Genomic DNA, 24,450 nt, shown 5'->3' with positions numbered 1-24,450 from the left:
TGGAGATTTTCAAGTCCTTATGAAAACAATCAAAGTAATTCAAGAAATTCAATTTTTGGGGAGGTTTACTGTACCATCAGCAATCCATTAGGGTTCAGGGTGTTTGTGCAAACTTTGAAGCTTTTTAGCATTTGATCCAGGGAGTTTTGGTCTGTGAACTTTATAGGAAACTTGAAGACCTAATATAGGAGAACAACTCTTATTAAGAATCATTCCCCTAGTACTATTTGGGTTTGGGAGTAAATTGTGTATCAAGTTACACTATCAGTCGAATTTGGGCGCAGGGAGCAGTTCAAATAACTGAAACTTGTTTCAGTTAAAAGTACTGAAATTTGGAGTCCTTTAGTTCTTGATCAGTTGAGTTCCGGTCCAAGGTTGTTATACCAAAGTTGTAGAGCTTCGGTTAGTTATTCAAAATCAAGAGTAAATCGTTGCTTAAGGTGACGGGTTCAGGTCGTGCTGGTGAACTCAGGTCTGCTTGCTCACCTCCTCTATCGCGCTGGCGTGTCATCCTTGACGTGGCACGGGCGAAGCAGGAGGTGGCATCATCCAAGGCTTGGTCCTTAACAGAAGAAGCCAGAGACGACACCGTTCTCTCTTTCTTCACTCCTTCCAGCACCACCGCGGAGCCACTCTGTTTTTTTTTTAAGAAAAACGGAGACAAGATCCACCAATAACATTAACTTTTAAAAACCAGCACTGGAGGGAGGCACATGTAAGATCCAGAGACAATAAAAATGCATAAGCACAACAGGTCTGAATATGGCGCCATTCACCAAGATCACTAACATCCTAGTCAGAGGGACATGCACCGGTGATTTTCATTCTTGAAAAATATAGTTGTTCTTATCTAGAATGGTAATGGATCGTGATCCAAATGCTTTTTCACACTTTATTAAGACTCTAAATTATTTTTAGTTCAAAACTAAATAAAAATTAGAAATATATCTCGAACCTAATTCGATTTTTAAATTTTATAATATAAAATTTTAGATTCATTGTCACCCCTAGTCCTGTCTTCCCAGATCCTGCACAAGACGCTTCCCAGATCCTCCACAAGACGGCTCCAAGGACCACCGAGCGGACCGAGGAAGGGATGTTGATTGCCACGGAGCCACGCCGTTATCGGCATAATTCACCTCCCACTTTAATTCTCTGTCCAATTCTCCTTTATTGCAGTTAGTCTACTTCCTTACGCACCGTTTGAACTCACTTGTGCTTTGTGTTTCCACCCGAGACTCGATTTAGTGTGTTTCTTCCTCGCGGTCGGTGTTAGCGCCGCTGGAGTTCACCTCGCCGTGGCCAGACCAGCACGGTTATGCTCCGCTCCTCTCGTATTGTGTTCCGGTTTCCTTTTATAGTGCTAATGCTCATCGACTCAACTGTTTCGGCTCTACCGCATTAACGCCTCTGGAACATAGCGGCGCTGTCGATGAACGTCGCCGTGGCCCACTCCAACATCGACAACCTGTGTTAAGACAATTGGTCACCCTTGCAACATCCCAGTGAGTCCTCATAGCTCACCGTGCTCTCCGTGTAACACCCCCTGTGTTAAGACAACTAAAATCTGCACTTGTATTAAGTTGCTTGATATACCTAGAATGTATTCACTAGGTCAAAAGTTTTGCAATAAGTGTGATGTTATGTTTACTAGGGAATGGAAAACTTAGTTGAAAACCATAGTTTTGAGCCCCATAGGTGAGCTTTGTGATCTAGCCATATTTTGCCAAAAGTCAAAATACCAAAGCCGTAGAGTTCTCTAAACCAGATAACTTTCATGTGTGAATACTTTCAAGTTTTGTGGAAGATTTCAAAGTAATTTACAAAGTTCAGATTTAGGTCAGTTTTGGATTCTGGTAAAACAGTTTGGTTTATCTGTTTTTGGGTCCCGGTATCTTTTAATATGTGGGTTTTAGGCTGAAGGTTTCTATAGAAAACTTGTAGAGTAACTATAAGAGAACAACTTTCATTTAGTGTTGAAGCCCTAAAGCCATATGGAACTAGGAGAAAAAGTGGTCCAAAGTGGAGCTTACAGATTTCTGAATTTCAGACTTGATACAGTAAACTGAATCTGAGTTTTAGTGTTATTAGTGCAGTTTTGGAGCGTCTTTGTGGATAATCCATAAACTTATGGGATGTGGTTTATATATAAGAGTTAAATACCATAAGTTGGTGGACAAATGTCTTTAAGGGTGAAGGGCTTGATCTTATACAAAATTTGGAGAAAAGTTGGTTCCAAGATCAGCTGTCAGGTTGGTTGTGACTGAATTTTTTTGTTCAGTTACTGAAAACTGAATTGTAGTGAAGGGTGCTCGGTTTGGAGCTCTTTTGTGACCAATTCATGAGGTTTTGGACGAAGGACTCTGTATAAAAGATATAGAAGGTAGTTTGGAGAGCAATTTATGTTAAGGTAGGTTCCCTGTTACCATTTGGAATCGTGTGATAAAAGTGGGGAAAAGATGGGGGTTCAGTTGGGCGTCAAGTTAGTTCAGGTGGCTGAAACTTTGGTTCAGTCTGCTCGAATTCAGTTTGGAGATCTGGAGTTCGGGGTGTTTTAAAGCTTCTCACTCCCTGGATTCAGCTGGGACTTTGTAACTGTGGTTGGGTGGTGTTTGACAGTAAGCCAATGTGGGCAAATGAAAGGCTCGGTGTAGGTAACTAATGAGAGTTCAGGTTGTGGAGAAATGGAAGGATCTCAACCACTGTGTTCCCTTGCTGTTCTGGTCAGTTTGGGTAAGTGAAACAGGCATTGGCATTTGTGGGTAAGGATAAGTTTTGAGCACTCAAATATCTGAGGCTAGAGAAGTCTGCAGCTTATCTCCTAGTGGTGACTAAGCTGTCTGCCTGCTTCTCTGTCAATCAGTTACTGCCCTGCTGTGATTTTGGTCCTGCGTGTGCTACGGTTATGAGGTCGCGTGTCCAGTTTCATGAAACCTTTAGCCTCTCTGTGTGTGCATAGTGAGATGGGCAAACACTGCATGTTCACCGTGCCCTTTCCGTTACCGTGGCCGCCGGTGTAGTAGTGTTCTCCCCGCCTTCTCATGACTCGTATCCTTAACCAGAGAGTGATTTATCCATCCATGTCCCCGTGCTCGTAGTGAACTTTGTTGTGCCGCTCATCCTACCTGAACTCGCCCCACGTCGTCGTCTTCGTTGTCCACCATTCTGGTGATCACGCCGGCCGGCTCTTCATCTCCTCGTGGACAGCCCTTCTCAAAGTGTTTCTCGGTTGATATGTTTGTGTTCCAGGATCACTTAGTGCATGTGATGCTCACGGAGTTTCCCTTTTGAGCTCTACTGCTTGTAGTGAACTGGAACGGTGGGCTCGTCGCCAGACATCGTCGCCGTGCTGCTGTTCCCTGTCGACTGGTTACCTTCGTGTTTCTCCCGTCCTTTTGGCGCGAGCATCATCCTTGCTGTGAGCCCGCAAAGCTCTTCGAGTTCTAAACCCCAGATCTACTGTGCCGGCCTCGCCGGAGTACCACTCACCGAGTCCTTTCCCTGCTGGGTCCGTGGTCAGATCCTTGTGGACTTTTTGCTGTCTGTTTCCTAGTTCCAGAGAGTTCGTCGTCGCGGGGAACACGTTGTAACGAGGTTTTGGGTAGTGTCCGGGTCATAGCCCGCCGTGTCCAGGGACTCTGGCTCGTCGGAGCGTGCGGTGACCGGTGAGGCTCGGGGATGTGAAGTTGTGAATTGAACGGAGGTGAGGGGGATTTTGCGATGTCTTGCGACTCTCAGGAATAGTGCATTGGCCTGTTCCGTATTGTTTGAAGCTAGAGGGGGTGTCCGGGTCCAGGGCAGCGCACACTATTTCGGTTGTTGCTGGGCCTACGTGGGTCGGTTTCGGGCCAGCACTATTCAGTGTTTTCTTTTATTTATTAGCTGACAGCTTGTAAAATCCACCAAACATTTTAGAAAAATGAAAAAAAATGTGAAACTAATTTTGTGATGTTCATAAATTAGCAAAGTTTCTGGTAAAATACAATTTTAGAAATTTGGCAGCTGTATAATTTTTAAAGGGGTAAAAAGTGTCTCTTTTAATCCTATTTGAATTTTAGTAGCAAAACTTTGAGCTCCAAAAATCATGAAATTTTTTGGGTAAATTTAATTGGTCAATTTTAGTTTCTGGTTAAATTTTGAACTTGTTTGTCGTTGGTTTGTCCAGAAAACGTATAGCTATCCAAAAAGGAGAGAGTTAATTCCTAAACCTAGGATGAGTGTATGTTTATAAGTAGTTAGACAACATGAGTTGTTGTTATAGCAAGCTTGGTGGATTTATATATGTTTAGCTCTCTGATCTTTTTAAATAGATTTAAATTGGTCACCTTCATCAAGCCTTGTGTTTTGTAGAAGTATATATATATATGCTTGTCTTATGCTTCCAATAGTTATATTTATGCTTCCCCACCTCTCCCTTGTGAGAGTTTGCATTTAATGTCATTACATAAGCATTCATGTATTTGTAATTGACTTGTAGAACACCTAGAAGAAGTGAAAGTTGAAGTGGAAGAGGAATCAGTTCCTTAATCTGAAGGTCTTTCTGAGGGTCCTCCTGAAGGTGCTCCTGTGGGCTACGTAGCTAACTGTGATATTATGGTAGAAGAGCCTGACTCTCCTCTCAAAGGCAAGCCTCGGTGTATCTTACCAATTCGTTGTGTTTCCAAAACTTTTATCACTTATATGGTGCATTAGGTGATATGAGTTGAATGTTAAACCTTTGTTGCATGACTTTTCTTTGGAATATTGATTACTATCCTTGATGCCTGTTTTACAAAGTTTAGAAATGCTTAGTTATGTTTATAGATTAGGGACAAAAATATTTTTGATCTATGAATCATGTTTTACAACACGAAAATGGCTTAGAATAATGAAGGCATCAAAGGCCTTGATGAATTCATTATTACCTCTGGTAGGTACATGTTTTGAGAAATAGTTTAAAATGAGACTAGACGTTGAATGGGAAAGGTCGCACGCCTGTGTCGTTTAAGGACTGTAACGATTGTTGGCCTACTGATCTAGGATCTTTTGGCTGGTCACATACCTCATCATAGGTAAGCTTTTGTCTCGGCCAGACCAATACCAGAAAGGCTACCACACAATAAGAGTGGAGAGATGGCGAGAGTAACGTGTGCCCACCTAGCAAGAGGCTAGATGGTGGGGTACTGTGCTCTCAGTTGGCGTGAACTCGTTCTGGTCTTGAGAAACCCGAGTGTGGGTTAACATATACAAGGGTTAAGTGCTACATAAGTCGTGTGGTTGGAGATCTCTAACCAGGTATAAATCGATTTGGATCGTCGTTACTTCTCGGATATGAAGACTAGATCTTTGACCCTAATTGTAGTAAATAGTATCACCAATGTTTGAATAAAAGAAATCTAGTTTAGGCCAAGTGATTCATCTAGATTAGTTGAATCTAGGTTCAGGTAATAACTTAACTGGTGAAATAAATTTTAGCTTAAGAATCAAGTAATAGTAATCTTTTATGCAAAACTTGAGTCTTTGAACATTGATGACCTTTATCTTGATTCTCAATCATCTAGCATACCCTTAAGAGTCTTTTCTTTAGTCGGGTAAGTCTTGCTGAGTAATTGTGTACTCAGAGTTTTATTCTCTATGTTGTTGCAGGGGAGGTGCATGACACTTTTTACTTCTGTTAGACTAGCCCTTGGAGGTCTTTTGGTTATGTTTATGTTCTTGTTGCTCTTTTGGGAAGTTGTGGCCTTCCCCTATATTGTAATAAGTGGGCACTTTCATACTACCCAGGCATGTAATAATCACTACTTTGGTATTTTGTAAATCTAAGTATGCTTATGTACATTATGTTATTGTAAAGTCTTCCGCTCAATCTTCTATGGTATTGTTGAGAGCACCTAGAGGGGGGGTGAATAGGTGATCCTGCGAAACTTAAACTTATAGCCACAAAAACTTGTTAAGGGTTAGCACAATAATTGCCAAGTGGCTAGAGAGGAGTCTCAACAAAACACAATACCACAAGAGATCAAACACAGAGATGACACAGTGGTTTATCCTGTGGTTCGGCCAAGACCAACGCTTGCCTACTCCACGTTGTGGCGTCCCAACGGACGAGGGTTGCAATCAACCCCTCTCAAGCGGTCCAAAGACCCACTTGAATACCACGGTGTTTTGCTTGCTTTTTCTCAATCCCGTTTGCGAGGAATCTCCACAACTTGGAGCCTCTCGCCCTTACAATTGAAGTTCACAAAGAAACACAGAGCAAGGGGGAATGAGCAACGCACACAAGACTTCAAAAGATCAGAGCAACAACACGCACACAAGTCGCAACAAGAGCTCGCAACACAACTCAAAGAGTTCACAACTCCACAAGAGCTCTATATGCTATCACAATGAAACGAATGCGCGAGATCGATGTCTTGGTGCTTAGGAATGTTGTAGGAATGCTTGGTATCTCCCTCCATGCGCCTAGGGGTCCCTTTTATAGCCCCAAGGCAGCTAGGAGCCGTTGAGAACAAATCTGGAAGGCCATCTTTGCCTTCTGTCGTCGGGCGCACCGGACAGTCCGGTGCACACCGGACACTGTCCGGTGCCCGATTTCCTTCCTTAAACAGCGCAGTCAACCGTTGCAGATGCGGGAGCCGTTGGCGCACCGGACATGTCCGGTGCACACCGGACAGTCCGGTGCCCCCTTCCGACTGTTGGCTCGGCCACGTGTCCCGCGCAGATCGCGCGGCCGACCGTTGGCCCGGCCGACCGTTGGCTCACCGGACAGCCCGGTCAATTTTAGCCGTACGCCGTCGGCGAATTCCCGAGAGCGGCCACTTCGCACGAGGCAGCCTGGCGCACCGGACACTGTCCGGTGCACCACCGGACACTGTCCGGTGTACCACCGGACAGTCCGGTGCCCCAGACCGAAACAGCCTCTTGGCTGTACACAGCCAACTCTCTTCGTTTCTTCTTCTTTCTGTTTCTAACACTTAGACAAGTATATTAGTACACAAAACCAATGTACTAAGACTTAGAAACATACCTTTGCTCTTGTTTTGCACTTTGTCCATTCATGGGCATAGATTCACATTTAAGTACTTGTGTTGGCACGCAATCACCAAAATACTTAGAAATGGCCCAAGGGCACATTTCCCTTTCAATCTCCCCCTTTTTGGTGATTTATGCCAACACAACATAAAGCAACTAGAACAAGTGTAATATCACTTCAAATAAAACTCAAATTTATTTTGATTCAATTTTGACATATATGGATCACTCTATGCCACCACTTGGTTTGTTTTTGCAAATCAAACTCAAAACTCTATCTCTAAGTCAAACACACATGTTGAAGCATAAAGAGAGTCATTCCAAAAGAGATTGATCAAAGATTTCAAAAACTCCCCCTATTTCCCATAATCAATACTTCTCCCCACAAGAAGCCAACTTTTGACAAGAGAGACAATAAGAGACAATAAAAGAGTTTGACAAAACAAAAACTCTATTCTACTATTTTCAAAATCTCTCAAGTGGTAGCTGATCCATTTATTTTGACAAGAGAGACAATAAGAGACAATAAAAGAGTTTGACAAAACAAAAACTCTATTCTACTATTTTCAAAATCTCTCAAGTGGTAGCTGATCCATTTATCGCTTTGGCCTTTATTTTCTCCCCCTTTGGCATCAAGCACCAAAACGGGATCAATCTTGGCCCTTTAACCCCATTGCCTCACCAAAATCTTCAATAAGAATACAAAGAGGCAATAAGAGTCTAAAGATGAACTTGGAATAAGTTACCCTCTCATCGGAGTGCAGTGGAAGACTTTCATGGTCCAAGTCCACCTTTTCCCTTTCAATCCTCCTTCGAGACTAAATCATCAAACTCAAGCACATGGTTAGTCTCAAAGGGTCAAGTTGTAACACATCTCCCCCTAAACATGTGCATCACTTTGCAACGGACTTGTGAGGTCCAGGGAGTGTTTGTACAACTTGAGCACCATAATAAGCAACAAAATGCAAAAAGGAACATGATCAAAAGCATAAATACATGTATGCTACAATTCAATCCAGGTTCCGCGAATCTAAGACATTTAGCTCACTACGCAACCTGCAAAAGGTCTTCTCATCTAGAGGCTTAGTGAAGATATCGGCTAGCTGGTTCTCGGTGCTAACATGAAACACTTCGATATCTCCCTTTTGCTGGTGGTCTCTCAAAAAGTGATGCCGGATGTCTATGTGCTTTGTGCGGCTGTGCTCAACAGGATTCTCCGCCATGCGGATAGCACTCTCATTATCACATAGGAGTGGGACTTTGCTCAGATTGTAGCCAAAGTCCCTGAGGGTTTGCCTCATCCAAAGTAGTTGCGCGCAACACTGTCCTGCGGCAACATACTCGGCCTCAGCGGTGGATAGGGCAACGGAGGTTTGTTTCTTAGAGTTCCACGACACCAGGGACCTTCCTAAGAATTGGCACGTCCCTGATGTACTCTTCCTATCGACCTTACATCCAGCATAGTCGGAGTCTGAGTATCCAACTAAGTCAAAGGTAGACCCCTTTGGATACCAGAGCCCGAAGCAAGGCGTAGCAACCAAATATCTAAGAATTCGCTTCACCGCCACTAGGTGACACTCCTTAGGATCGGATTGAAATCTAGCACACATGCATACGCTAAGCATAATATCCGGTCTACTAGCACATAAGTAAAGCAAAGAACCTATCATTGACCGGTATGCTTTTTGATCAATGGACTTACCTCCTTTGTTGAGGTCGGTGTGTCCGTCGGTCCCCATCGGAGTCTTTGCGGGCTTGGCGTCCTTCATCCCAAACCGCTTTATCAGATCTTGCGTGTACTTTGTTTGGGAGATGAAGGTGCCGTCCTTGAGTTGCTTCACTTGGAACCCAAGGAAGTAGTTCAACTCGCCCATCATCGACATCTCGAATTTCTGCGTCATCACCCTGCTAAACTCTTCACAAGACTTTTGGTTAGTAGAACCAAATATTATGTCATCGACATAAATTTGGCACACAAACAAATTACCATCACATGTCATAGTAAAAAGAGTTGGATCGGCTTTCCCAACCTTGAAAGCATTAACAATTAGAAAGTCTCTAAGGCATTCATACCATGCTCTTGGGGCTTGCTTAAGTCCATAGAGCGCCTTAGAGAGCTTACACACATGGTCGGGGTACCGTTCATCCTCGAAGCCAGGGGGTTGCTCCACGTACACCTCCTCCTTGATTGGCCCGTTGAGGAAAGCGCTCTTCACATCCATTTGGTACAACCTGAAAGAATGGTGAGCGGCATATGCTAGCAAGATACGAATTGATTCTAGCCTAGCCACAGGAGCAAAAGTCTCCTCGAAATCCAAACCTGCGACTTGGGCATAACCTTTTGCCACAAGTCGAGCCTTGTTCCTTGTCACCACCCCGTGCTCGTCCTGTTTGTTGCGGAACACCCACTTGGTTCCCACAACATTTTGCTTGGGACGAGGCACCAGTGTCCAAACTTCATTGCGCTTGAAGTTGTTGAGTTCCTCCTGCATGGTCAATACCCAATCCGGATCTAGCGAGGCCTCCTCTACCCTGAAAGGCTCAATAGAAGAGACAAAGGAGTAATGCTCACAAAAATTAACTAATCGAGATCTAGTAGTTACTCCCTTGCTAATATCACCCAGAATTTGGTCGACGGGATGATCCCTTTGAATCATCGCTCGAACTTGGGTTGGAGGTGCCGGTTGCGCTTCTTCCTCCATCACTTGATCATCTTGTGTTCCCCCTTGATCAAGCGCCTCCACTTGAGGTACCTGTTCGTCATCTTCGGTTGGGGGATGCACCATAGTTGAGGAAGAAGGTTGATCTCGTTCATCTTGTTCCTGTGGCCGCACTTCTCCAATCGTCATGGTTCGTATAGCGGCCGTCGGAACATCTTCTTCATCTACATCATCACAATCAACAACTTGCTCTCTTGGAGAGCCATTAGTCTCATCAAATACAACGTCGCTAGAGACTTCAACCAAACCCGATGATTTGTTGAAGACTCTATACGCCTTTGTATTTGAGTCATAACCTAACAAAAACCCTTCTACAGCTTTGGGAGCAAACTTAGAATTTCTACCCTTCTTCACTAGAATGTAGCACTTGCTCCCAAATACACGAAAGTAAGATACATTGGGTTTGTTACCGGTTAGTAGCTGAAAGTCGCCTAGAGGGGGGGTGAATAGGCGAAACCTGAAAATTAAAACTTTATCCCCCAACTAGATCCCTTGATTAGTGGTTAGAACAAGATATACAAATATCGGAGAATAGAAACTAAGTTCTTGCTTGAAAGGAGTATTGCTAAATAATGCGGGAGAGATAAATCAATACAACTAATAAGTTATAGAATAACAAAGCAAGAACCCTTAGATGAGAAGAGCACTAGAACAAGTTCTTTCTTGCAACGTGTTGCTTCACTAAATGGAAATTTAACTTGAAGCAATACCAAATGGAATTAGCAAATAATGGTGCAAGAAAACTTAGAGCAAGGGAAAGCAAACAAATCACAAGCAATAAACACAATGGACACGGGTGATTTGTTTTACCGAGGTTCGGCCCTCGAAGGCCTAGTCCCCGTTGAGGAGTCCACTTAAGGACGGGTCTTTTTCAACCCTTTCCCTCTCTCCCCCGATCACACAAGGATCGGTGAGCTCTTCTTCTTCTCAAGGATCACTCTCGATCCCACAAGGACCACCACAATCTTTGGTGCCTCTTGCTAGCTTTTACAAGCCTCCAAAACTTTGGAGGAAGTTCAATGGGAGTCAAAACTCCACGCGCAAATGAACACAAAGATGAAGCACACACTATCTCTCGATGAATCTCACAAGGCACTAGTGCTAAACTCAAATGAGTAGCTCTCTTTTGCTTGCTCTCTCTTTTGTGGCACTTGTGTTGGTTGTAGTGGCCTAAATCTTGTGTATAGGATGGATCAATGAATATATGTGGTTGGGAGGGCTTGAGTATGTCAACTAGATGACTTGGAATGTTGCTTGGGCTCCCACACCTTGAAGTGGCCGGTTGGAGTGGTATTTATAGCCCTCAACCACCCATATAGCCGTTGGGGCGTATCTGCCAGAAATTGCACTGGCGGACGGTCCGCGGCTAGGGCCCGGACGGTCCGCGACCCTCCAACGGTCGATTCTGACATCTTCAACGGATACTTCTGACAGATCAACGGTTAGATCAACGGCTGTCTGCCTCGGTGACACCACGCGGACGGTCCGCCCTTGGTCCCGGACGGTCCGCGCCAGCTATATAATTCCTTTTGATCAACTTGTCACCTTCGGGCTGAACCAGGTCTTCACCTGCGGACTGTCCGCGAATTATAGCCGGACGGTCCGCGCGTTGTAGCTGGACGGTCCGCGGTTTAGTCGGACTGTCCCTGATTTGTAGTTCCTGGTCGAAGTCAACTCGGTGTCGCGGACTGTCCGCCGCAAGGGCCCGGACGGTCCGCGCATAGTCTGTTTTTCCAAAAAGCTTCTCCTGTCCGGAATAATCTACGGTATTCCGGACAGTCGATTTAGTATAGTTGTAGATGAACCTTTGGCACCTGTAGAGCATATAATCTAGAACAAACTAGTTAGTCCAATTATTTGTGTTGGGCAATTCAACCACCAAAATCATTTAGGAAAAGGTTTGAGCCTATTTCCCTTTCAATCTCCCCCTTTTTGGTGATTGATGCCAACACAAACCAAAGCAAATATATAAGTGTAGAATTGAACTAGTTTGCATAAGGTAAGTGCAAAGGTTACTTGGAATCAGACCAAATTACCTTTAATGTTTTAGACCATGCTTGCACCAATTGTTTTGTTTTTGCAAACTCTTTTGGAAATTCTTTTCAAAGTGTTTTGCAAAACAGTCAAAGGATAAATGAATAAGATTTTGAGAAGCATTTTCAAGATTTGAAATTTTCTCCCCCTGTTTCAAATGCATTTCCTTTGACTAAACAAAACTCCCCCTTAATGAAATTCTCCTCTTAGTGTTCAAGAGGGTTTTAAGATATTGATTTTGAAAATACTATTTTCACCCCCTTTTGAACACAATAAGATACCAATTTGAAATTTACCAATTGAAAATTATTAGTTTTCTAAAACTAGGTGGTGGGTGGTGCGGTCCTTTTGCTTCGGGCTAATACTTTCTCCCCCTTTGGCATGAATCGCCAAAAACGGATACTTTGAGTGAAATATAAGCCCTTGAATAACTACTTTCTCTTCTTTGGCAAATAAAACATGAGTGAAGATTATACCAAATACGGAGAGACGGCGGGATACCGGCAAATAGTGGATAATACCAATGGAGTTGAGTGGAAGCGATGTCTTTGCCGAATACTCTATTTCCCTTTCAATCTAAGACTTAATACATGAGATGCTCATGAAAACATATTAGTCTTAGCCTTGGCACACAATGAAGATAAGAAATATGCAAATGTACCAAAGGAAAGAGGCATGATTAAAAAGGATATGTCAATTAAGCTTAAACAATTCTATACAATATAGATTGCTCCCCCTAAATATGTGCATAGAGAGGAAAACAAACTTTTGGTCTAAAAATGCCAAGTGCACATAATTAGGTTAATGAGACCATGTCTATATCATAAAGAGTGTAAAGTGCATTGTGTCATAGTATAAGTGTGATGTTCATGACATTTTATGCACTTATGAAAGCATGTTATAAATATCTCAAGCATTTACCCTTAAGGATTTCAAGGAGACTTAAGGACCATCCACCTTTTGGAACAAAAGGCAGCTTATCCTCGTTACAAGGTTAAGCTTTAAGCTCCTTGACAATAAAATTACTTCACCCAGTTTAAACAAAGATGTAAAAAAAATGAATGTTTGAGAAGTTAAACTAGGTATGAAGCAGGTATAACGCAAAGGACATGCTTTCTCTTCCTTCTATCTAAGATATGCAAAGAATGCTTATAAGAGGAAGATTTGGGTACATGTTTGAATGAAAGGAAGTAGTTTTACCGTTTTGTTCCTTCGCATAGAGACGCTCTCTTCATTGTGCTTTGTCCTTAGTCTTAGATGCTTAAGACCTATTCTTAATGACAATATATGGAAATATTTTGCACAAGAGAGAGTTCTACAACTAGTGATCTTTTCAAGTTATTGTTAGCATATATCAAACGGATCACAAGTTGCATAAATGTATCATGAATTCTCCTTTTAACTTAGTGCATATCAAGATAGATGTCGATTGAAATTACCAATTGAAATCAAATTGAAATTACATGAGACACTAAGAAGCACAAGTGATAATTGAAGTTATTCAATGATCAAACAACAAATGCGATTAAAAGAACAACATAGGCATTAGATTTGCAATCAAGCTCAAAAATAGGAGAATCCAATAAATATGCTACTTTAGCAATGAAAACTACAATCCTTGATAAAGATGACATCACTTTAACAAGATGGATTAATTTGAAGTAGCATACTTTATGAGAAACTTAATCTCATGCAAGAGACTCTATGAAATTACTAAGATAAAGTGACAGTCTTATTGCAATCAAGATGTAGATAGAGGCTCCCCCTAGAGATATGCATCAAGTATTTAAATGAATGGATGCATTTACTTTAAGGACAAATAGAGAGAAGCATTATACATCTTGATCAAGGCTCATTAAATTTGCAATAAACAACTTGAGCCTAGTATTCTCATTATGAAAGGATTTAGAATACTCACAACCACACCATTGATTGTTTCGTAGAAGTAGGTGGTGTTGTTCTTGATGTTCTCCTCTTTCATTTGAGAGTCCTCCCTTTGCAGTAGTTTTTTTTTTCTTTCAAACTTATTGAAAATACTCAAGAAGGATGTTAGTAACACAAGGGAGTATATAATGAAGGATGATTTCTTTTAGATAGGAAATAACACAGTTCATCATCCATAAGTCACACAGACATGAAGTAAAATCCTTAACATTAGTGCACTTTTACTTGAAAAGAGGAACATGCACTATTTAACAATTTGATCAATCATAGGAATTTAATTCTTCATATTGAACTTTAATAATTATTACATAAAACAATTCAATATGAGAACATTTATTGCAAAGGTATGAATAGATTCTAATGGATAAGTGCATTAATGAGAATGAGATTGAATGCACAACTTAGCCAATTTAAATTTAATAAAGAATCTATTTCTTCACAAAGACATAATTTAGAGTAAACAAGTATTGATGGGAACTATATTAAAGAGATGAGTTCCCATACCTTTGCTTTTTACCTTTCTTCCTTTGGGTGAAGAGCAACCCATGAGGCTTGTGCACTTTCTTTTGTAGATATTCAAAAGTAAGCTCAAGAGATGCTTTGTTAGTAATACAAGCACTAGTTTCCATGTTTGTAATCATTTTGATAAGGAATGAAAAGCTAGATTACTAAAACATGGAAACTTCATAGCATGAACTAGATTATCCATAGATGATGTTATGCTCAATTTTCACTCATAAAACAAGCATAAATAATCCTTTGAGATTAGGAATAAATCTAATTCATGATTTGGAAAGTGATAAATGTGAAAGAATCATATCCAATTTTGAGCAAGTAGAAATACATCATAAAACATTGGGTTGATTTTTCTTTTCATGTTAGATTACACGCTTCCAAAGAGAAACTTATTCTCTACAAGTGAGACTACTTTGGGTTACTTAAATAGTCTCACTAATCTAGTTATAGAGAGAGTTTTCCTTTTATAAGTGTCCTAAGGATTTGAATTCCTTACATAACACCTTGTTCTTTTAGGAACTTGAAAAATCTCTCTATATCTAGATACATGGCAATAATAGAATAACTTAGCGAAAAACATGCCATGTGGTACTTCCAACAATTTAAAGCATGTAGATTGTCATAGGATGGAAATGATGAGTATGCAATCTACCATATGATAGAAAATTCTTCAAAGAATGGTAACATAAATTTAAAGGTATTTGAAGTGCTTCAATTTTTCTATGTGACTACACAAGACGCATAAGAAATGATATTCTAAAATACTTGCACTTAAAAGATAAGTGTTACTATCTTTTGGCTTTCCTCCATGTTGTAGGCCTTGATTTTTGCACATGATATCTCTTCACTTCCTACAACATATAATAACTTCCTCGAGATGATATGAGTTTAATACATAGCAATTTGAAAAATAACCTTGGGTCAATCATATATATAGATCATTGAAGATTGATAGCTTGAGTTGATAACAATTGGATGAACTCTCTCAAGCACCCCAAAGACTTCATATCATCTCCTTCTCCTACAAATCTTGTCAAGCATATTTTGGTACCCATCGCTTGATGGGTCCATCATGGTTAGTTAACAAAGATCTAGGAACCCAAAAGTCCTTTGTGTTAGCACTAGGTAAAATTTCCTTTCTAGCACAAGTTGCAATTTTGGGTTGCCTAGTTATATGAGAATTAATTGACAAGCTAGGAGTGGAATTGTTACCAATGGGACAATCCTTGCATTGATGTCCCTTCTTTCGGCATGTGTAGCATAGGCGTTTTTCAAGTTTTGAAGCTTTCTTCTTTCCTTGCTTGTTGCTTGCTACATGGTTAGTAAAAACTTTCTTTTCTAACCTTATGCCTTTTTGTTTTAAATGGGGACAAGATCTAAGCAAGTGTCCCTTCTTGGAGCATTTAAAACAAAGTCTATCATCCTTGTTAATAATCAAGCCATTTTTAATGTAGGGACATGACCTAATCAAGTGCCCCTTTTCAAAGCATTCACTACACCTCTTAATGTGAATTGTGGCTTGATCATTACCTTGGATGTTACCTTTTGTGGAGGCGTGGTTGAGGCTTTTGGAGGAGGTGTTGAATTTCTTCTTTTGTTTCTTCCTCTTGACAATCCTCAAATCCTTGACATTTTCTTCAAGGGATGTAGTGCATGCCACGGTTGTTCCCGTCTCAAGCTTCTTCACCATGAGATCACGGTTATCTTGAGAAGGTTGGGCAATGCATTTCCCTTTTAGTTGTGTCAAGCTCATCTTTAGCCTCTCATTTTCTTCCTTGAGCTTTTGATATGAATCATCGTTTGTTCCTGCAAATTCTAGCTCAAAGGAAGATTTGCTTGTCGACGGACAACAAGCATTAGCACATGGTAATATAGTATCAATTTGAATACATGTGCATGAGTGAGGTTGTTGGGATTTTAAATTTTCTATCACAACCTCATGAGCAATGTCTAATATGATATGATCATCTCTAAGATTTTCATGAGAGCATAGGAGCATATCATATTTTTCTTGAAAAGCTAGATTTTCAATTTTTTGCTTTTCTACTTGGTTCTTAAGCAAGGTATTCTTATTTACTAATTGAGCTATACAATGTAAAGCGTTATCTTGCTCAATTGAAATAGTTTCATACCTTTGGACCAAATCAACATGAGAGCACTTTAGCTCCTCATGTTCTTTAGTCAACTCGTCAAAGCATTGCATCTTCATGGAGAGAATACTTTCTAGCCTTTGATGAGCTTCGCCTTGCTCTCTCGCTCTTTCTAGAAGTTTGAGCATGACCGCCTTATCTTCTTGGCTTAGGCGAGCGTAGAGTTGCACAAAGCTTCTTTCTTCCTCCTCATCCTCATTTGTGCTTCCGCTATCATTTGCATTAGCCACGCAACACATGTGGGAATCGAAATGGGAAGACAAAACTTTTGGAGAGGTGGATTCATCGTTTGGTCTCCATTGATCATTTTCTTCTTCTTCCTTGCAAGGGTTAGTATCACAAATACTAAAGGAAGTAGAGGCACACAATGGACTATCATAATAGGACTCATCAAATTTGCTTCTAATTCTAGTCCAAATATCATGCGCATCATGGATTGATTCGTCATAATTTGATATGAAGGCACGATAATCTTCTTTACTAAGAGAATTAGTTAAGATGTCAAAAGCTAGATAGTTTAAGCGATAACATCTTTGATCCTCCTCGGAATTAATTTTTCCATTGAAATTAGAGGGAAAAATACTCTTGTCTATAATTTGTTCTAATCGTGGATCTATGGTTCTAAAAGCATTTATCACACTAGAGGACCATGAGTCATAATTAGAACAATCATCAGATAATATTTCAAGAGTTACCTCCTTTTGAGTTGTGTTCGATGGAGGAGTCTTCTTGTTCTTTTGGGATCTTCTATGAGCCATCACTTCGAGTTGTTAGACTCAAGATGAAGTGCCTAGCTCCGATACCAATTGAAAGTCGCCTAGAGGGGGGGTGAATAGGCGAAACCTGAAAATTAAAACTTTATCCCCCAACTAGATCCCTTGATTAGTGGTTAGAACAAGATATACAAATATCGGAGAATAGAAACTAAGTTCTTGCTTGAAAGGAGTATTGCTAAATAATGCGGGAGAGATAAATCAATACAACTAATAAGTTATAGAATAACAAAGCAAGAACCCTTAGATGAGAAGAGCACTAGAACAAGTTCTTTCTTGCAACGTGTTGCTTCACTAAATGGAAATTTAACTTGAAGCAATACCAAATGGAATTAGCAAATAATGGTGCAAGAAAACTTAGAGCAAGGGAAAGCAAACAAATCACAAGCAATAAACACAATGGACACGGGTGATTTGTTTTACCGAGGTTCGGCCCTCGAAGGCCTAGTCCCCATTGAGGAGTCCACTTAAGGACGGGTCTTTTTCAACCCTTTCCCTCTCTCCCCCGATCACACAAGGATCGGTGAGCTCTTCTTCTTCTCAAGGATCACTCTCGATCCCACAAGGACCACCACAATCTTTGGTGTCTCTTGCTAGCTTTTACAAGCCTCCAAAACTTTGGAGGAAGTTCAATGGGAGTCAAAACTCCACGCGCAAATGAACACAAAGATGAAGCACACACTATCTCTCGATGAATCTCACAAGGCACTAGTGCTAAACTCAAATGAGTAGCTCTCTTTTGCTTGCTCTCTCTTTTGTGGCACTTGTGTTGGTTGTAGTGGCCTAAATCTTGTGTATAGGATGGATCAATGAATATATGTGGTTGGGAGGGCTTGAGTATGTCAACTAGATGACTTGGAATGTTGCTTGGGCTCCCACACCTTGAAGTGGCCGGTTGGAGTGGTATTTATAGCCCTCAACCACCCATATAGCCGTTGGGGCGTATCTGCCAGAAATTGCACTGGCGGACGGTCCGCGGCTAGGGCCCGGACGGTCCGCGACCCTCCAACGGTCGATTCTGACATCTTCAACGGATACTTCTGACAGATCAACGGTTAGATCAACGGCTGTCTGCCTCGGTGACACCACGCGGACGGTCCGCCCTTGGTCCCGGACGGTCCGCGCCAGCTATATAATTCCTTTTGATCAACTTGTCACCTTCGGGCTGAACCAGGTCTTCACCTGCGGACTGTCCGCGAATTATAGCCGGACGGTCCGCGCGTTGTAGCTGGACGGTCCGCGGTTTAGTCGGACTGTCCCTGATTTGTAGTTCCTGGTCGAAGTCAACTCGGTGTCGCGGACTGTCCGCCGCAAGGGCCCGGACGGTCCGCGCATAGTCTGTTTTTCCAAAAAGCTTCTCCTGTCCGGAATAATCTACGGTATTCCGGACAGTCGATTTAGTATAGTTGTAGATGAACCTTTGGCACCTGTAGAGCATATAATCTAGAACAAACTAGTTAGTCCAATTATTTGTGTTGGGCAATTCAACCACCAAAATCATTTAGGAAAAGGTTTGAGCCTATTTCCCTTTCAGTAGCTCATACGAAGTCTTCTTGAGGAGGTGATGAAGGTAGACCCTGTTGATGGTGTGGCAAGCCGTGTTCACGGCTTCCGACCAGAAACGCTCGGGGGTCTTGAATTCTCCAAGCATCGTCCTCGCCATATCGATTAGCGTCCTGTTCTTCCTCTCTACCACACCATTTTGCTGTGGTGTGTAGGGAGCGGAGAACTCGTGCTTGATCCCTTCCTCCTCAAGGAACTCCTCCACTTGAAGGTTCTTGAACTCGGACCCGTTGTCGCTCCTTATCTTCTTCACCTTGAGCTCAAACTCATTTTGAGCTCTCCTGAGGAAGCGCTTGAGGGTTCCTTGGGTTTCAGACTTATCCTGCAAAAAGAACACCCAAGTGAAGCGGGAAAAGTCATCAACAATAACTAAACCATACTTACTTCCTCCTATGCTTAGATAGGCGACGGGTCCGAAGAGGTCCATATGTAGCAGCTCGAGGGGTCTTGATGTGGTCATCACATTCTTGCTGTGATGCGCTCCTCCCACCTGTTTACCTGCCTGACAAGCTGCACAAGGTCTATCTTTTTAGAATTTTACGTTAGTCAAACCTATCACGTGTTCTCCCTTTAGAAGCTTGTGAAGGTTCTTCATCCCCACATGTGCTAAGCGGCGATGCCACAGCCAGCCCATGCTAGTCTTAGCTATTAAGCATGCATCTAGACCGGCCTCTTCTTTTGCAAAATCAACTAAATAAAGTTTGTCGTCTAATACACCCTTAAAAGCTAGTGAACCATCACTTCTTCTAAAGACAGACACATCTACATTTGTAAATAAACAGTTATATCCCATATGACATAATTGACTAACAGATAGCAAATTATATCCAAGACTCTCCACTAAAAACACATTAGAGATAGAATGCTCATTAGAAATTGCAATTTTACCTAACCCTTTTACCTTGCCTTGATTCCCATCACCGAATATAATTGAATCTTGGGAATCTTTATTCTTGACGTAGGAGGTGAACATCTTCTTCTCCCCCGTCATATGGTTTGTGCATCCGCTATCAATAATCCAGCTTGAACCCCCGGATGCATAAACCTGCAAGGCAAATTTAGGCTTGGGACTTAGCTACCCAACTCTTGTTGGGTCCTACAAGGTTAGTCACAATTGTCTTAGGGACCCAAATGCAAGTTTTATCACCCTTGCATTTTGCCCCTAATTTCCTAGCAATCACCTTTCTATCCTTTCTACAAATTGCAAAGGAAGCATTCAAAGCATGATATATTGTAGAGGGTTCATTTAATTTCCTAGGAACATTAACAACATTTCTCCTAGGCATATTATGAACAGCATTTCTCCTACCAACATTTCTATCATGCACATAAGAAGAGCTAGAAGCAAACATAGCATGAGAAAGATCATCGTAAGCACTATAACTCCTATAAGCATTTCTAGTTTGTCTCCTATCATGATACAAAAAGGCATGGTTCTTTTTAGCACTAGTAGCCATAGGGGCCTTCCCTTTCTCCTTAGCGGGAATGGGAGCCTTATGGCTTGTCAAGTTCTTGGCTTCCCTTTTGTAGCCAAGTCCATCCTTAATTGAGGGATGTCTACCAATCGTATAGGCATCCCTTGCAAATTTCAATTTATCAAATTCGCTTTTGCTAGTCTTAAGTTGGGCATTAAGACTAGACACTTCATCATTCAATTTAGAAATTGAAGCTAGGTGTTCACTACACGCATCAATGTCAAAATCTTTACACCTAGTGCAAATCACAACATGTTCTACACAAGATGTTGATTTACTAGATTTTTCTAGCTTAGCATTTAAATCATCATTTATGCTTTTTAAACTAGAAATTGAATCATGACATGTAGACAACTCACAAGAAAGCATTTCATTTCTCTTGATCTCTAAAGCAAGTGATTTTTGTGCTTCTACAAACTTATCATGTTCTTCATATAAAAGGTCCTCTTGCTTTTCTAATAGCCTATTCTTATCATTCAAGGCATCAATGAGTTCATTTATCTTATCTATCTTAGATCTATCTAAACCCTTGAATAAGCAAGAATAGTCTATGTCATCATCATCACTGGACTCATTATCACTAGAAGAAGCATAAGTGGAGTCTCGAGTACTCACCTTCTTCTCCCTTTCCATAAGGCAGGTGTGACGCTCGTTGGGGAAGAGGGATGACTTGTTGAAGGCAGTGGCGGCGAGTCCTTCATTGTCGGAGTCGGAGGAGGAGCAATCTGAATCCCACTCCTTGCCTAGATGTGCTTCGCCCTTTGCCTTCTTATAATTCTTCTTCTTCTCCCTCTTGTTCCCTTGATCCTGATCACTATCATTGTCGGGACAGTTAGCAATAAAATGACCAAGCTTACCGCATTTGAAGCATGATTGCTTTCCCTTGGTCTTAGTCTTGCTTGGCTGTCCCTTTCGACCTTTTAGCGTCGTCTTGAATCTTTTGATGATGAGGGCCATCTCTTCATCATTAAGACCGGCAGCCTCAATTTGTGCCACCTTGCTGGGTAGCGCCTCCTTGCTCCTTATTGCCTTGAGAGCAATGGGTTGAGGCTCGTTGATCGGACCATTCAAGGCGTCGTCGACGTATCTCGCCTCCTTGATCATCATCCGCCCGCTTACGAATTTTCCGAGTACCTCCTCGGGCGTCATCATCGTGTACCTGGGATTCTCACGAATATTGTTTACGAGATGAGGATCAAGAACAGTAAAGGACCTTAGCATTAGGCGAACGACGTCGTGGTCCGTCCATCGAGTGCTTCCGTAGCTCCTTATTTTGTTGATAAGGGTTTTGAGCCGGTTGTAAGTTTGGGTTGGCTCCTCTCCCCTTATCATTGCGAATCGTCCAAGCTCGCCCTCCACCAACTCCATTTTAGTGAGCATGGTGATGTCGTTCCCCTCGTGAGAGATTTTGAGGGTGTTCCATATCTGCTTGGCGTTGTCCAAGCCGCTCACCTTATTATACTCTTCCCTGCACAAAGATGCTAATAGAACAGTAGTAGCTTGTGCATTTCTATGGATTTGTTCATTTATAAGCATAGGGCTATCCGAGCTATCAAATTTCATTCCATTCTCTACAATCTCCCATATGCTTGGATGGAGAGAGAATAAGTGACTACGCATTTTGTGACTCCAAAATCCGTAGTCTTCCCCATCGAAGTGTGGAGGTTTGCCGAGAGGAATGGAAAGCAAATGCGAATTCGAACTATGTGGAATACGAGAATAATCAAATGAAAAGTTCGAATTGACCGTCTTCCTGTAGTTGTTGTCGTCGTCCTTTTGGGAAGAAGTAGACTCATCGCTATCGTCGTAGTAGACGATCTCCTTGATGCGCCTTGTCTTCTTCTTCTTCCCATCTTTGCGCTTGTGGCCCGAGCCCGAGTCAGTAGGCTTGTCATCCTTCGGCTCGTTGACGAAGGACTCCTTCTCCTTGTCGTTGATCATGATTCCCTTCCCCTTAGGATCCATCTCTTCGGGCGATTAGTCCCTCTTTGAAGAGAACGGCTCTGATACCAATTGAGAGCACCTAGAGGGGGGTGAATAGGTGATCCTGCGAAACTTAAACTTATAGCCACAAAAACTTGTTAAGGGTTAGCACAATAATTGCCAAGTGGCTAGAGAGGAGTCTCAACAAAACACAATACCACAAGAGATCAAACACAGAGATGACACAGTGGTTTATCCCGTGGTTCGGCCAAGACCAACGCTTGCCTACTCCACGTTGTGGCGTCCCAACGGACGAGGGTTGCAATCAACCCCTCTCAAGCGGTCCAAAGACCCACTTGAATACCACGGTGTTTTGCTTGCTTTTTCTCAATCCCGTTTGCGAGGAATCTCCACAACTTGGAGCCTCTCGCCCTTACAATTGAAGTTCACAAAGAAACACAGAGCAAGGGGGAATGAGCAACGCACACAAGACTTCAAAAGATCAGAGCAACAACACGCACACAAGTCGCAACAAGAGCTCGCAACACAACTCAAAGAGTTCACAACTCCACAAGAGCTCTATATGCTATCACAATGAAACGAATGCGCGAGATCGATGTCTTGGTGCTTAGGAATGTTGTAGGAATGCTTGGTATCTCCCTCCATGCGCCTAGGGGTCCCTTTTATAGCCCCAAGGCAGCTAGGAGCCGTTGAGAACAAATCTGGAAGGTCATCTTTGCCTTCTGTCGTCGGGCGCACCGGACAGTCCGGTGCACACCGGACACTGCCCGGTGCCCGATTTCCTTCCTTAAACAGCGCAGTCGACCGTTGCAGATGCGGGAGCCGTTGGCGCACCGGACATGTCCGGTGCACACCGGACAGTCCGGTGCCCCCTTCCGACCGTTGGCTCGGCCACGTGTCCCGCGCAGATCGCGCGGCCGACCGTTGGCCCGGCCGACCGTTGGCTCACCGGACAGTCCGGTGCACACCGGACAGTCCGGTGAATTTTAGCCGTACGCCGTCGGCGAATTCCCGAGAGCGGCCACTTCGCACGAGGCAGCCTGGCGCACCGGACACTGTCCGGTGCACCACCGGACAGTCCGGTGCCCCAGACCGAAACAGCCTCTTGGCTGTACACAGCCAACTCTCTTCGTTTCTTCTTCTTTCTGTTTCTAACACTTAGACAAGTATATTAGTACACAAAACCAATGTACTAAGACTTAGAAACATACCTTTGCTCTTGTTTTGCACTTTGTCCATTCATGGGCATAGATTCACATTTAAGTACTTGTGTTGGCACGCAATCACCAAAATACTTAGAAATGGCCCAAGGGCACATTTCCCTTTCAATTGTTTATGTTTTCAAATGTATGATTATTGTAATATTCTCAACCATGAGTGAACGTCGATCTTTGGGAATGAATGAACGAGTTCATAGAAACTCAACACCATGGGTAAGTTATCTGGTACACTTACATATCCATCTGAGGCCTTAAGGGCAAGAATTGGTGTACCTAGGCTCGATAAATTGGTTGGGTTGTGACAGCTGGCATCGGAGCATGCACCCATGTTTAGGAACATTAGAATAATATTTTGAAAAATCCTTCAAAAGATTTTGAGACCAAATGATTTTGGGAAACTTAAACCTGGTTAAAGGCCTGGCAGTAGAAGTGCAAATAGTATATGGTTAAGTTAAGGACTATTAGTGACTTAGCTTAAGATACAAACTACTAACCCACAACTTGGAAGGTACGTCATATATGTGTAATGTTATTTTGGGGGCATTTAGTATTGAATGGATCAACGCTCAGGTAAGGTGAGTTATGAGATCATGATCGAACAAACGTCGGTACAGGAGAGAGCAAAAATAGTGTTCGATTATATACATGTTACACATATGTATATATGAGGGATGCGTTGTGGAATATTTATTTTTTGGGATTCAGTACCCCATAAAAGTGTATGGGTTCCAACATGTGAATACTAAGAAGCGTAATGTATTTACAACGACGCACCTATGTTCAAGTAAGAAGGTAAGACAACACAATGGGCTGTCCTGTGGGTAGAGTGTGGCAACGTTGCCTATGTATTACCTGACACTTAATTGTGGCGCTAGCCTCCATATAGAGATATATAGAGCATACACTGTAATAAATTGTCACGTGTGAACCTTGCATCATGGAGTTTAGGCTGTAATGAGACCTTATGCAGATACGCTAACTAAACCTTAGAAAATCATGACTAGTTAACTTCGAAGTGAGTAGGGTTGCCACCACCATGAAGAGTGATAGCCACTATTTTTTATTGGTAGTGATTCCGTGATCTAGAGGCGAACCACCCG

The sequence above is a fragment of the Zea mays genome, chromosome 3 (assembly GCF_902167145.1).
Source record: "Zea mays cultivar B73 chromosome 3, Zm-B73-REFERENCE-NAM-5.0, whole genome shotgun sequence".
Lineage (NCBI taxonomy): Eukaryota > Viridiplantae > Streptophyta > Magnoliopsida > Poales > Poaceae > Zea > Zea mays.
The sequence above is the reverse complement of the archived record's forward strand: the minus strand, read 5'-3'. Positions refer to the sequence as shown.